The sequence below is a fragment of the Ovis aries genome, chromosome 17 (assembly GCF_016772045.2).
Source record: "Ovis aries strain OAR_USU_Benz2616 breed Rambouillet chromosome 17, ARS-UI_Ramb_v3.0, whole genome shotgun sequence".
Taxonomy (NCBI): Eukaryota; Metazoa; Chordata; class Mammalia; order Artiodactyla; family Bovidae; genus Ovis; species Ovis aries.
In genome coordinates this window covers 36,280,627-36,292,648 of record NC_056070.1, presented here as the reverse complement: position 1 = coordinate 36,292,648, position 12,022 = coordinate 36,280,627, and the positions used below count along the sequence as shown (strand labels likewise).

At 36.2% G+C, this 12,022-nt stretch overlaps 1 pseudogene; it reads right to left on the bottom strand.

Annotated features, from left to right (window-relative positions):
* Positions 1–283: 283 nt before the first annotated feature.
* Positions 284–1,455, bottom strand: LOC114118848 (tubulin beta chain-like; annotated as a pseudogene).
* Positions 1,456–12,022: the final 10,567 nt, after the last annotated feature.

Genomic DNA, 12,022 nt, shown 5'->3' with positions numbered 1-12,022 from the left:
CACATGCCGTAGAGCAACTGACTCTGTGAGCCACAGCTGCTGAGCCCTCACACCAGGACTAGAGAGTCCAGGTGCTGCAACAAAAGGCCCCACATAATGTAACAAAGACCCCGAATGCAGCAACTAACACTTGAGGCTGCCCAATTGTTTAATTAACTAATTAAAACAAGAAAAAATACTTTTAGCCTTTGCTAAAAATGCTAACCATCATCTGAGCATTCAGTGCGTCATAATAAAATTGCTGGTGGAGGCTGTTGCCTTGATGTTGGTGGCTGCTGGATGATCAAGGTGGTGGTTGCTGAAGATTGGGTGGCTGTGGAAATTTTATAAAATAAAGCAGCTTGTCCTTCTCCTTGGCCACAGTATCCTTGTATTGCTAAAACTTTGATGCCAAGTCTTTCATGTCAGCCTGGGGGAACTTCATCTCATCCAACCCTTGCTGGTTAACCAGTGCACCTTGCTCTGCACATGATTATGAACTTCTCAGAAATACGCTTGAACACCTCAGGGTGGCAGGGCTATTGCCGATGAAGGTGGTGGACTTTTATACCCCCTGGGGTGGGAGGTCACAGACAGCTGCTTTCACATAGTTGGGGATTTACTTGACAAAAATGCCCACAGTTCTTTCTTTTTACTTTATCATTTTAGATTGAAGTATAGTTGATGTACAGTGTTTCAGGTGTACAGCAAAGTGAATCGTACACAAACACACACACACACACACACACACACACACATATTCTTTTTAGATTATTTTACATTATAGGTTATTACAAGGTACTAGATATAGTTTCCTGTAAGTCCTTGTTGCTAATCTATTTTGTATATTGTAGTATCTGTTAACCCCAAATTCCTAATTTACCCCTCCTCTCCTTTCCCCTTTGTAACCATAAGTCTGTTTTCTATCCCTATAAGTCTGTTTTGAAAATAATAGCTGCTGTTCTTGTTTTGGAGTTGATTAGTTGCCTGCCCACCTGCATGGACATGCTTCCCCTGAACCTAGCAGCCAAGGTCAGGCAGTAACCATGGTGGGAGTCACAGGTGGCCATTGAGTTCTTGGAATGGAACATCTGGTGAGTGAGCTAGGGCACCTTGAGGACCCGGTTGTGCTGACTGCCCATGCTGGTCAGTGGGGTGAAGACAGGCTAGAATAAATGCAGGCAGGGGAAGAGCACCATGCTCATATCTGGCTGTCACAGATCAGCACTGAGCTGACCTGGGAAGCACAAGTGGTGTGGTCAGCTTTAGATTCCTGTAGCAGATGGCCCTCATTATCAATGCAAGAGATCTCGTTTGTGTTTTCTAAAAGCTGATGGAATGAGAGAGTGCACTGTAGGGCTCTACCATCAGTGACACCTTGGGCAAGGTCTGCTGACAGATGAGTGCAACAAATATGATAATGAAAAAGGTGGAAATATTGAGAAAATTGCCAAAATCTGACACAGAGACTGACATCTGAGACAATGTTGTTGGGAAAATGGTTGATGCCACAAACCTTCAACGTGTACCAAACAAACAAAGTCTGAGAAACTCAACATGAAGCCCAGGGTAGGGGCCATGCATGTAGCGTGTATTACATAAGCCAACAGAGAAAATGAAAAAACAATATTGTCATTTATTCAATTACGCAAGTTTTGTAAATTCTGCTAACTCTGTATTTACTTCACAAAGGCAAGTTACTAAAATATGACTACATTTAAGAACAGAAAAAGGACTTCCCTGGTGGTCCAGTGGTTAAGAATCCGCCGTGCAATGCAGGGGACATGGGTTCAATCCCTGAACTGGGAGGATCCCACATGCCAAGAAGCAACTAAGCCTGAGTACCACAACTACCAAGCCCATGCTCTGCAGCAAAAAAAGCCACCACAATGAGAAGCCTGTGCACGGCAACTGGAGGGTAGCTCCACCTCCCTGCAAATAGAGAAAAACTGTGAGCTCCAACAAAGACCTGGCATGGCCAAAATACATAAATAATTTTTTAAAAAGAATAGGAAAAGACATAAAATATTAGAGAAAAATAATGAGCATATAGAATTATAATGAATTCAGATTACTTTGCCGTCGTCTTTAGAATTAATCTTAGCTCAGAGAACCCAGCTGAATACTGTAGGTGATGTTCCATGGGTTTGTTCTATAAATCAATGATGATGAATGTTAGTCATTATTAAGATTATACCTAAGGGGAAATTGGCTCTATACAAAATATGTTGAATAAATATACTTTTTATTGTTTTAAATTAAAAAAACAATATTAATGATATATAGTGTAATTTTGCTAATGATCTTCTATTGTCAATGTTTTACCTCAATCAGCCAGGTATTGATCCCAATGAACATGAATAAGGTCTAGTAACATACACAAATTGGATTATGAGAGGCTAGGTTTAAGATAAAACAGAGTAATGGAAAGTAGGAAATCCATTTAGGAGACTGAACTGTTACAGAATAAGAACTACTGTTGTGCTTCAAAACTTTAATAGAATCAGCTATGTGATGTAAGGATGCATGATCATATTAGATGATCTCTTGAGGACAGCTGTATTCTGTAACTACAGAAAAGCAAATAACTGTTCCATAGTATAGAAAATAATGTGTAATCAAAAATGTTTTTTTTATTTGAGGTGTACTAGTTGCTCAGTCATGTCTGGTTCTTTGCAACCCCGTGGACTGTAGCTCACAAGGCTCCTCTGTCCATGGAATTCTCTAGGCTAGAATACTGGAGTGGGTTGCCATTTTCTTCTCCATTTCTTTGAGGAAAGTAATATAAAACACCGTAAAGACTGCATATGAAAATGGAATCAGCTATAAGTAGAAAAACTAGAAAGTAAGGTGTCTGTATATAAATTTAAGTCAGACACTGTTGTCAAGTGTCTGTTTGTTCTATTTATGGCAAAACAATAAATAAAGGATTAAGACTAGTTGTTAATCCATTAAGGTAAAGTTACATGTAAAATCAGATTAGGCTGTGTTTTCTTTATTGGCATTTGGCATATTACTTTATTGTTTTTATCTGTCACTTAAGGTCATGAAGTAAGGATATTCTTACCATCAGATCCTATTACTCTTTATTCTTACAACTGCTAGTCCTATATTCTCTTAATCCTAGTTGGCAATCATGTTACTTAGTCCAATTCTTTGCTAAAGATCAAATAATCTTTGTACTAAATATTCCTTTCTTCAAACTACTATGTGATTTCTGTTACTGAATGGACTCTGACTGTTACAAAAATGGAAACAACCTAGATGTCCATCAGCAGATGAATGGATAAGAAAGCTGTGGTACATATACACAATGGAGTATTACTCAGCCATTAAAAAGAATTCATTTGAATCAGTTCTGATGAGATGGATGAAACTGGAGCCGATTATACAGAGTGAAGTAAGCCAGAAAGAAAAACACCAATACAGTATACTAACACATATATATGGAATTTAGGAAGATGGCAATGACGACCCTGTATGCAAGACAGGGAAAGAGACACAGATGTGTATAACGGACTTTTGGACTCAGAGGGAGAGGGAGAGGGTGGGATGATTTGGGAGAATGACATTCTAACATGTATACTATCATGTGAATTGAATCGCCAGTCTATGTCTGACGCAGGATGCAGCATGCTTGGGGCTGGTGCATGGGGATGACCCAGAAAGATGTTATGGGGAGGGAGGTAGGAGGGGGGTTCATGTTTGGGAATGCATGTAAGAATTAAAGATTTTAAAATTTAAAAAATAAAAAACTAAAATTTAAAAAAAAAAATGGAGCTTCTTTGTTATCAATGAAATCATCACCCAAGGCCAGTCTTAGAATTTTAGCATGAAGGATTTCATCTCACTATAAGTGGTTAGGCTATTATTCCACAAAAGTTCTTTAAAATACTGAAACAAAATTAAATACAAACAGTTTTTTATACGGCATGGTTACATTACAAACATCTCCTTAAATTAGACTACAAGTAAATAATATAATAATACATTTATTATACAATTTTTGCTTATATGAACTTCACTGAGATGTGAATTGCATATGGTAAACCGCATATGTTTACCATTAAAAATGTGATGAAATTTTAAAATCACATACTTCTATGAAATCACCACCACCAGAATCAAAATAAAGAACATTTCTATTATGCCTAAAAGATCCCGTATTCCTCATTAGAGTTCATCATTCCCTCTGTCCTCAATCATAAGCAACTACAACTTGTATTTTGGTCACTGTAGATTAGTTGGCATTCTCTAAAATTCTTTATATATCTAAAATTTTTTCAGTCAGTGTAGTGGTTTTGACATTCATTTCTGTTGTTGTTTGTTTCAGAGGTTTGTTGCTTTTTATTGTTGTGTATTGGTGGCTCAGGGGTAAAGAATTCGCCTGCCAGTGCAGAAGTCTCAGACTCAGACCCCAGTTTGGGAAGATCCCCCGGAGAAGGCAATGGCAACCCACTCCAGTATTCTTAGCTGGGAAATCCCGCAGACACAAGAGCCTATCAGGCTAGAGTCCATGGGGTTACAAAAGAGTCTAACATGACTTAATGACTAAAACAGCAACAACAACATTTGTTGGGTATTATTTAATTGTATGGAGATGTCATAGTTTATTTAATCTATTCATCAATCCATACACACAAGATTTTTTTCCAAGCTGGGCTATTAGAAGAAATCTGTGAACATTCATGTGTAAGTCTTTGCTTGGAATTTTCTTATTTCCCTTGTGTAAATAACTAGATATAAAATTATTGGATTATATGGTAGGTGTTTTTTGAACATTTTAAGAAATTTCTAAATCAATTTCTAAAATCATGTGTAATTTACACTCTAATCAATATACAAGAGTTTTGTAGTGCTCCACATTTGCATCAAGTCTTTGCTCTGCCAGACTTTTAAAATTTTCATCAAAAGTAGGTTTTTGCACTTTAATAAATTGCTTAAAGACAAAATATTTTCAACATCATTACTTAGGAAATGAAAATTATAACTATATCAAGAAACAACTATCAAAAGTTCATCAATGACTTGATTTAGCACCTTTGTTGAAAACTGACCATATCAGCAGGTCTGTTATGGACTTCACTTTGTTCTATCAATGCCTTTTGACGAATTCCACAGTCTTGATCAGGGTCAGCAAATCATAGCCCTCAAGGAAATTGGGGCCGCTGCTGCCAATTTTTATAAAATTCTATTACAGCTAAGCAATCCTATTTGTTTAGATAATTATCTATGCAACTTTCATTCTACAGTGGCAGAACTCTACCATAGTAATTGTGAAAAGACAATATATAGAGACTGCAAATGCTAAAGTATTCACTATCTGCTCCCTTTCAGAGAAAACCTGTGAACCCAGGGTTTTGATGACTATAAATTTATATTCTAAAATTGAGTATTACTTTTCTTCCCAAGTTTGTTCATTTATTTAAATTTATTTTGCAAATTTAGCTATCAACTTTAGAATGGACCTGTTATTTGTTTTAAAAAGTGTGCTTTACTTTAACTGGTATAGTTTTACATATCACACATATATATATTCATTTAATATACAGTTGGTTGGTATATATATAAATATGCTTATGTATATATAATTTATACATATATGTTTATATTTATGTTCACTCAGATATTCACCATTTATTATGTTCATTCTTTGTTCTTAATAATTGAAACTGTTATCTGGGATAATTAAATTATAAGAATTTAACATTTCTCTCTCTTATTTGGATCAAATTTCTCTTTGATTGTCTATATTAGAATATGTTTTACCTTTGTTATTTTTTTCATCATAAAAATATTTCTTCACTCTCTTTTGCCCTACATATTTTCTGCAGAAATGCCAAAAATCATTCTAATAATTGTTCATGTATATTTGAAAGTGAAAGTCACTCACTCAAGTCCTACTCTTTCCGATCCCATGGACTATACGGTCCATGGAATTTCAAGGCCAGAATAGTGGAGTGGGTAGCCTTTCCCTTCTCCAGGGGATCGTCCTGATCCAGGAATCAAACCAGGGTCTCCTGCATTGCAGGAGGATTCTTTATCAACTGAGCTATCAGGGAAGCCCCATTTATATTTAATGTATTTTTTTTCTATGTGATTTCTGGCATTTCTATTAATATTGGCTTTTAGTAGTTTAACTTTGAGGTGCTTATGGGTGTGTGTATGTGTGTGTGTGTGAGTGTTTCTATTTATCCTGTTTGGATCTTGATGAACTTATTGAATCTATAAATCTCTGTTGTTTTTTTTCTAATTTGGGGGATATCCAACAATTATTAGTGTAAACATTTTATTTGTTCAGTTTTCTCATTCACCTTGTCATTTCAATTAATAAAAATGGTCAAAGCTTCTTTGGTAAAAGTATGCCACATGTCTCAAGGACATTGACAATGTTATTCATTAATTTTTTCCTCTCATCTTCAAATTGAATAATATTATCTCTATTAATCTGTCTTCAAACTTCCTGAATCTATCCTTTGACATCTTCTTTCTGCCAGTAAGACTTCCTTCTCAATATTTCATTTTAGAGACTATATTTTTCCATTCTAAATTTTTTCTTTTAAAAATATTTTCTACTTGTTTGTTGAAATTTTCTATATTTAGTTCACTTGTATCAATTATAAATATTAAAAACTGGCAAAACCAATACAATATTATAAAGTAAAAAATAATAATAATAATAAATTTAAAAAAGAAAAAGACAGGGGAAAAAACTGCTTTGAAGTCTTTAATAAACTCATATCTGGGTAGTTTTTCATCTGCTGCTCTTCACTTTCTCAAGAAAAATCTTCCATTTTATTTAGCTTTTTATATGTCAGATGATTTGGGATTTTATCCTGGACACTGGGAACCTTGTGTTGTGAATATTCTGAATTTTTTTACGATTATTTTACGTTGTTCTGAAGCTAGTTGATGTTTTGTCTAGCAAAATTTAGGTTGGACCAAAAACCAACTATGTCTTTGGTGAGCTCAGATCTCAAATCATACTGCTTTCAGATTTTTTGTTTGTTTCTGCACAAGTACACAATCTTAGGGAACTTATATACAGAATATGGAGTTTCTTTCTCTGGTTCTTTTCTTCCCAGAGTTTGCTGGTCACTTTCTGATGACCTTTGTTCTCTGAGGCTCCTTCCCTTGGTTCTTATTTCTAGAAATATAGCTGTATTTCTGGTTGGCATTTCAGCCACTCTGTGACCTCAAATAGGAAATACATTCATATGTATCACTTACTTTCAGACTGAATTCCTCCAAATTTCCCCTGTATTTATTCACTCATCAGAGACCTCAAGTTGTTTTATTTGCTATTTTGTCCAGAGTTTATAATTGTTGTTTTATCATCCAAACAATTGTGACATTTTAAAGTCAGAATACTCACTGATCACTTTAAACAGCAATTCATTTAAAGTTTAAAATAAGTAACAAATAATCACTGATTTCTCAATACCATTAAGAACATTTGCTTAAAAATTAATATTCTTGTTTGATATTAATGATTTAGAATGGTTACCAAGACAAAATATAAATATAGAATGTTTATCTTGGCATATTTCTCATTAAAATGATGTAAACATAATGTAAGTCTGACTCTTGTATGTTTATTCATTCAGAATTCCTAGATTTTAGATCTGAACTTTATTTTTCATTTGAAAGCAAAAGTGATTTATTAGTAGTCCTTATAATTTAATATATAGTTCACATTAGATTGCATAAATAAGTGCAAAGCAGTTCAGTTATTAATTAAAAGCGCATCCACTTTCATTTTGAGAATACTTAGTATTGAAATAATGCCTTAGTATCATATATGCTGAATGCCATAAAGTACATACATTTTCACTCTAAGACTTTATTTGGGAAGAACATAATGCTATGAAACTGCCTCATTTACTGTACGTTACATTTTTTAAAGAAAGACCTTTAAGACGTGTTCTCAATACCAGTTTTGATTAGTACACTCATTTCCACAACCTTTCATATTTTATTGTAGCTCTCAAATGTATAACCTTTGCCAAATACCAAGCTCAGTTCAATATCTCTCAGTGGTAATACTAAACTCTCTTCCTAATTCCTTAAACCGTAACCTAATATCTTTATTGTCTTGCTTCCCTGCACCTGTTGGTAATTCCAAAACATTCAAATGTCAGGTGTTCAAGCTTGCTATCTGGGAGGGCTTTTCATCTTCCTGTGGGTGGTGTTTTGCCCATTACTACCTGTGCTTCTTTTTATGGGCAGGATAATGATATTCATGGGAAACTGTCTGCTAGAGAACTAGGCTGAACACTGCAGCAAATCTGCATCACAATGCACTGCCCTCTTTTTACTACTGTGAGAAAGGAGCGGAGCTTTAAGGACATTTCCTATGACCTTCACTGTTTAGTTCATGTAGAAAATTGGTTTGGGAATCTGATTATTTAGGAGGATATCTCTCAGGAATATTAATCAAGTGCACAATTTTGGAACCTACCTTTTTTATTCTTTCTCTTCAACTGTTTTCTTCCTCTTCTTCTTTTTTTAATAAAATATTTCCATTTCAAAAATTAAATGGAAGAAAGAGACCAGATGCAAAATGACAACTTTTACAGGGACATAGGGATCTCTTCTGACCTAAAGATTACAAGCAATGATTTCAGGAAGAAGCAATGTGAAAGAAAAGAGAAAACTGTTTGCTTATATTCTGGCTTGGTATAATCACAGGTGTGTAATTTCATAATAAGTCTCTAGGTTATTTATTCAGGAGTTCACACACCCAATTTCAGAAACACAGTCTTTTATGTATATCATGGTATGTGGGTAACTGTGAACAGGTAACAAATTAGTAAAATTTCAAAATTATTTTTGAAGCACACTATGTATATTTGGTAATTTCCAGGCAATGAATTATGGCCAAAAAATTCAGTAGTGGAAAAAACAGATATGACTCCAGGCCATATAAAACTTAAAACCAAAACCATGTGTGGTAAACAGAAAGTAATTAGGTAATGTCAAATTCTAAATTGTAAACTATAGTTAGATGTTATGAAAGGAAAGCATGGGGATCTATGTGGCCTTAAAACTAAGGGCTCTGGAATATTTTAGTCCTAGCCTTAGAGAAGGCCCCTTAAAAAGGAAAAATGAACAGTGAACTGAAGGTTAAGTGAAAATTAATGGAGAAAAAAATGTAAGCGTATCATCTACATGGAGGATGTAGCAGTTTTACAGGGATTGGAAATGGCAATGGTTACAGCGCTTTGGAAAAAAAAATGCTGAGAGGTTTTTGGTTTTTGTATCTAAAGCAGAGCACAGGAAAAACAGACTCAAATTGCCTAAATGATACAGAATTTGGAAACCATTGTAAGGTTCGACTCTTTATTCCATGAACCATGAAAAGATTAGAGTGTTGGGACCTGACCTGAGCCATGACAGGCTCAACAGGCCACACTAGGCCTAAGCCTCAGGTTCTTGTAAGCATGAGTCATAATTCTAGGAAGCCCCACCAAGGTCCCCGATAACACCAAGGTCCCCGATGACACCAAGGTCCCCCCCGATGACGCCAAGGTTAAGTCAATCACCATGATGACCCAAGGTTGACTCAATCACCACACGCCAACTACACTACTGCTGAGACAAAAGACCACCTGTATAAGCAGCTGTGATTCAGAGCTCGGGGCTCTCGTCAAGACTCCACTGCGCTGGATGAGACTTGAGCCCTAGCTCGAGCTAGCAATAAACCCCTTTATGCTTTTGCATTGCTGTGGACGTCTTATTCTCTCAGTTTTGGGGACTCGGACACTGGGCATAACAAGAGGAATTAAAAGAGGAGCACATTGTCAAGCTCAGATATGCATTTTCGATGTGGTCTCTGTGGCTTGAGTGTGGTAACTACATTGGATAAAACATGTAGGTTTGAAGGAATTAAACAGGAGACCATTAGCTTTAGCAGGAGATTTGCCTTGATAAAACACTGGGCTAGCATAGTGGTACAATAAGGGGAAAGACATTTACTATTCAAGAGATATTCAAGAGATATTAGCAAGTTATATAAGGTAGACTTGACAGACTGGTTGTTTCTATGAGCAGGTCATCATCAAGATTATATGGTTTCTGACTTGAACAAGAGTTGGTTAGGCACACTGTCACTGAGATGAGAAACAGGCTCAATATTTCAGGCATAGTTTTGGCTACAGTGAATGTGAGGTACTGTTGAGATATTCTAGAGATAACTTGAAGGAATCCACTGACTGTATAAGTATGGAAGCCAAAAGAAAACTCAGGGGTGAAGACATAAATTCGAGAGTCACTTATGTATAGTTGGTAAACAAAGTTCTGACTAAAAATGAAATCTGCTTCAACACCTTGTCTTAAATTAAAAAATAAATCAGACAGTAAAGACGATTTAGGGGCTTCCCTGGTGGTTTAGATGGTAAAGAATCTGCCTGCAATGCTGGAGACCCAGATTCAGTGCCTGAGTCAGGGAGATCACCTCGAGAAGGAAATGGCAACCCACTCCAATTTTCTAGCCTGAAGAATCCCTTGGATGGAGGAGCCTAGAGGGTTACAGTCCATGGGGTGGCACAAATTCAGACATGACTGAGCAACTAACACTTTCACTTTCAGAAAGGATTTAAGGAAAAAAAGCAGTGAAGAACAATGAATCCTGGAATACATAATAAATCTTTATTTTCTTGCAGCTATAGGTAAGAACAAAGAAGACAATGGCAACCCACTCCAGTATTATTGCCTGGAAAATCCCATGGATGGAGGAGCCTGGTAGGCTGCAGACCATGGGGTCACTAAGAGTCGGGCATGACTGAGCGACTTCACTTTCACTTTTCACTCTCATGCATTGGAGAAGGAAATGGCAACCCACTCCAGTGTTCTTGCCTGGAGAATCCCAGGGACAGAGGAGCTTAGTGGGCTGCCGTCTATGGGGTCGCACAGAGTCAGACACGACTGAAGCGACCTAGCAGCAGCAGCAGCATAGGTAGGAAATTGAAGAAGTTGATACTAGTGATAGAAAACTCAGACCAGTTCTTCCCCTCAAAATATTGACCTTTATTTGCAAATATATGGACAGACTTCCAAGGTGCTGCTAGTGGTAAAGAACCCACCTGCCAAAGCAGGAGACATAAGAGATGTGGGTTCGATCCCAGGGTTGGGAAGATATCCTGAAGAAAGGCATGGCAGCCCACTACAGTATCCTTGCCTGGAGAATCCCATTGACAGAGGTGCATAGTGGGCTACAGTTCAGAGACTCACAGAGTCAGACACGACTGAAGTGACAGCACACACATAAATTTTTTCATTCAGCAAATTGTTCTGTTTTCTTACAAATTACTTGCCTTCAAAACTTTGGCTTCTTTTTTTTTTTTCCAATTTGAGTTTTAAACATATTTAATATTGAAATCTTTTTCAAAGAATGGTCATATACAACAGCAAAAACTCTAAGTCTGTCTCCTGCTGTTGGTTAATGGTTTTAATAAGTTGCTTACAAATATCCTTAAAAGTGATTTAGGTACAAACAGCTGTTTTCACTGCATTTTGCAAGCAATTGCAAATTTCCAAAGAAAATTTCCAAAGGAAGTATAGCAGGATATTGTCCTCCCAAAACACGAAGAGGCTGAGAGCATTGCAGTATTATTTCTCTGAGCACTGAAATTCTCAAGTAGTAATGTCCAGGATAATTTAAATACACTGCATCACATATTGCGTTTGGTATTTTACCCATGACCACTGTATTAATAGAAATATCAAGTTGGTTTGTGTACTGTCAAAAATATCTATACTCTTAGGCTGCTATGTATGTTTATATGTTAATCCAAAATTAATGTTTCATGCTAATGCAATTGTATCCAACTCCAAACAAACTATTAATAGATGAGTCACAAAGTCAAAGACAAAAACAGCAACATCTGATTACAGATAGGGGTATCTGCTTGACCATACCTGATTAAACTGCTTACCATTTTATCAGAAGATTAGAAAATCAGTTTAAGCCTAAAATTGTTCTAACTTTGATAGAAGTAAAATGTATAGAAATATGTGGAATTTTAACAGTTTCATGCACGTC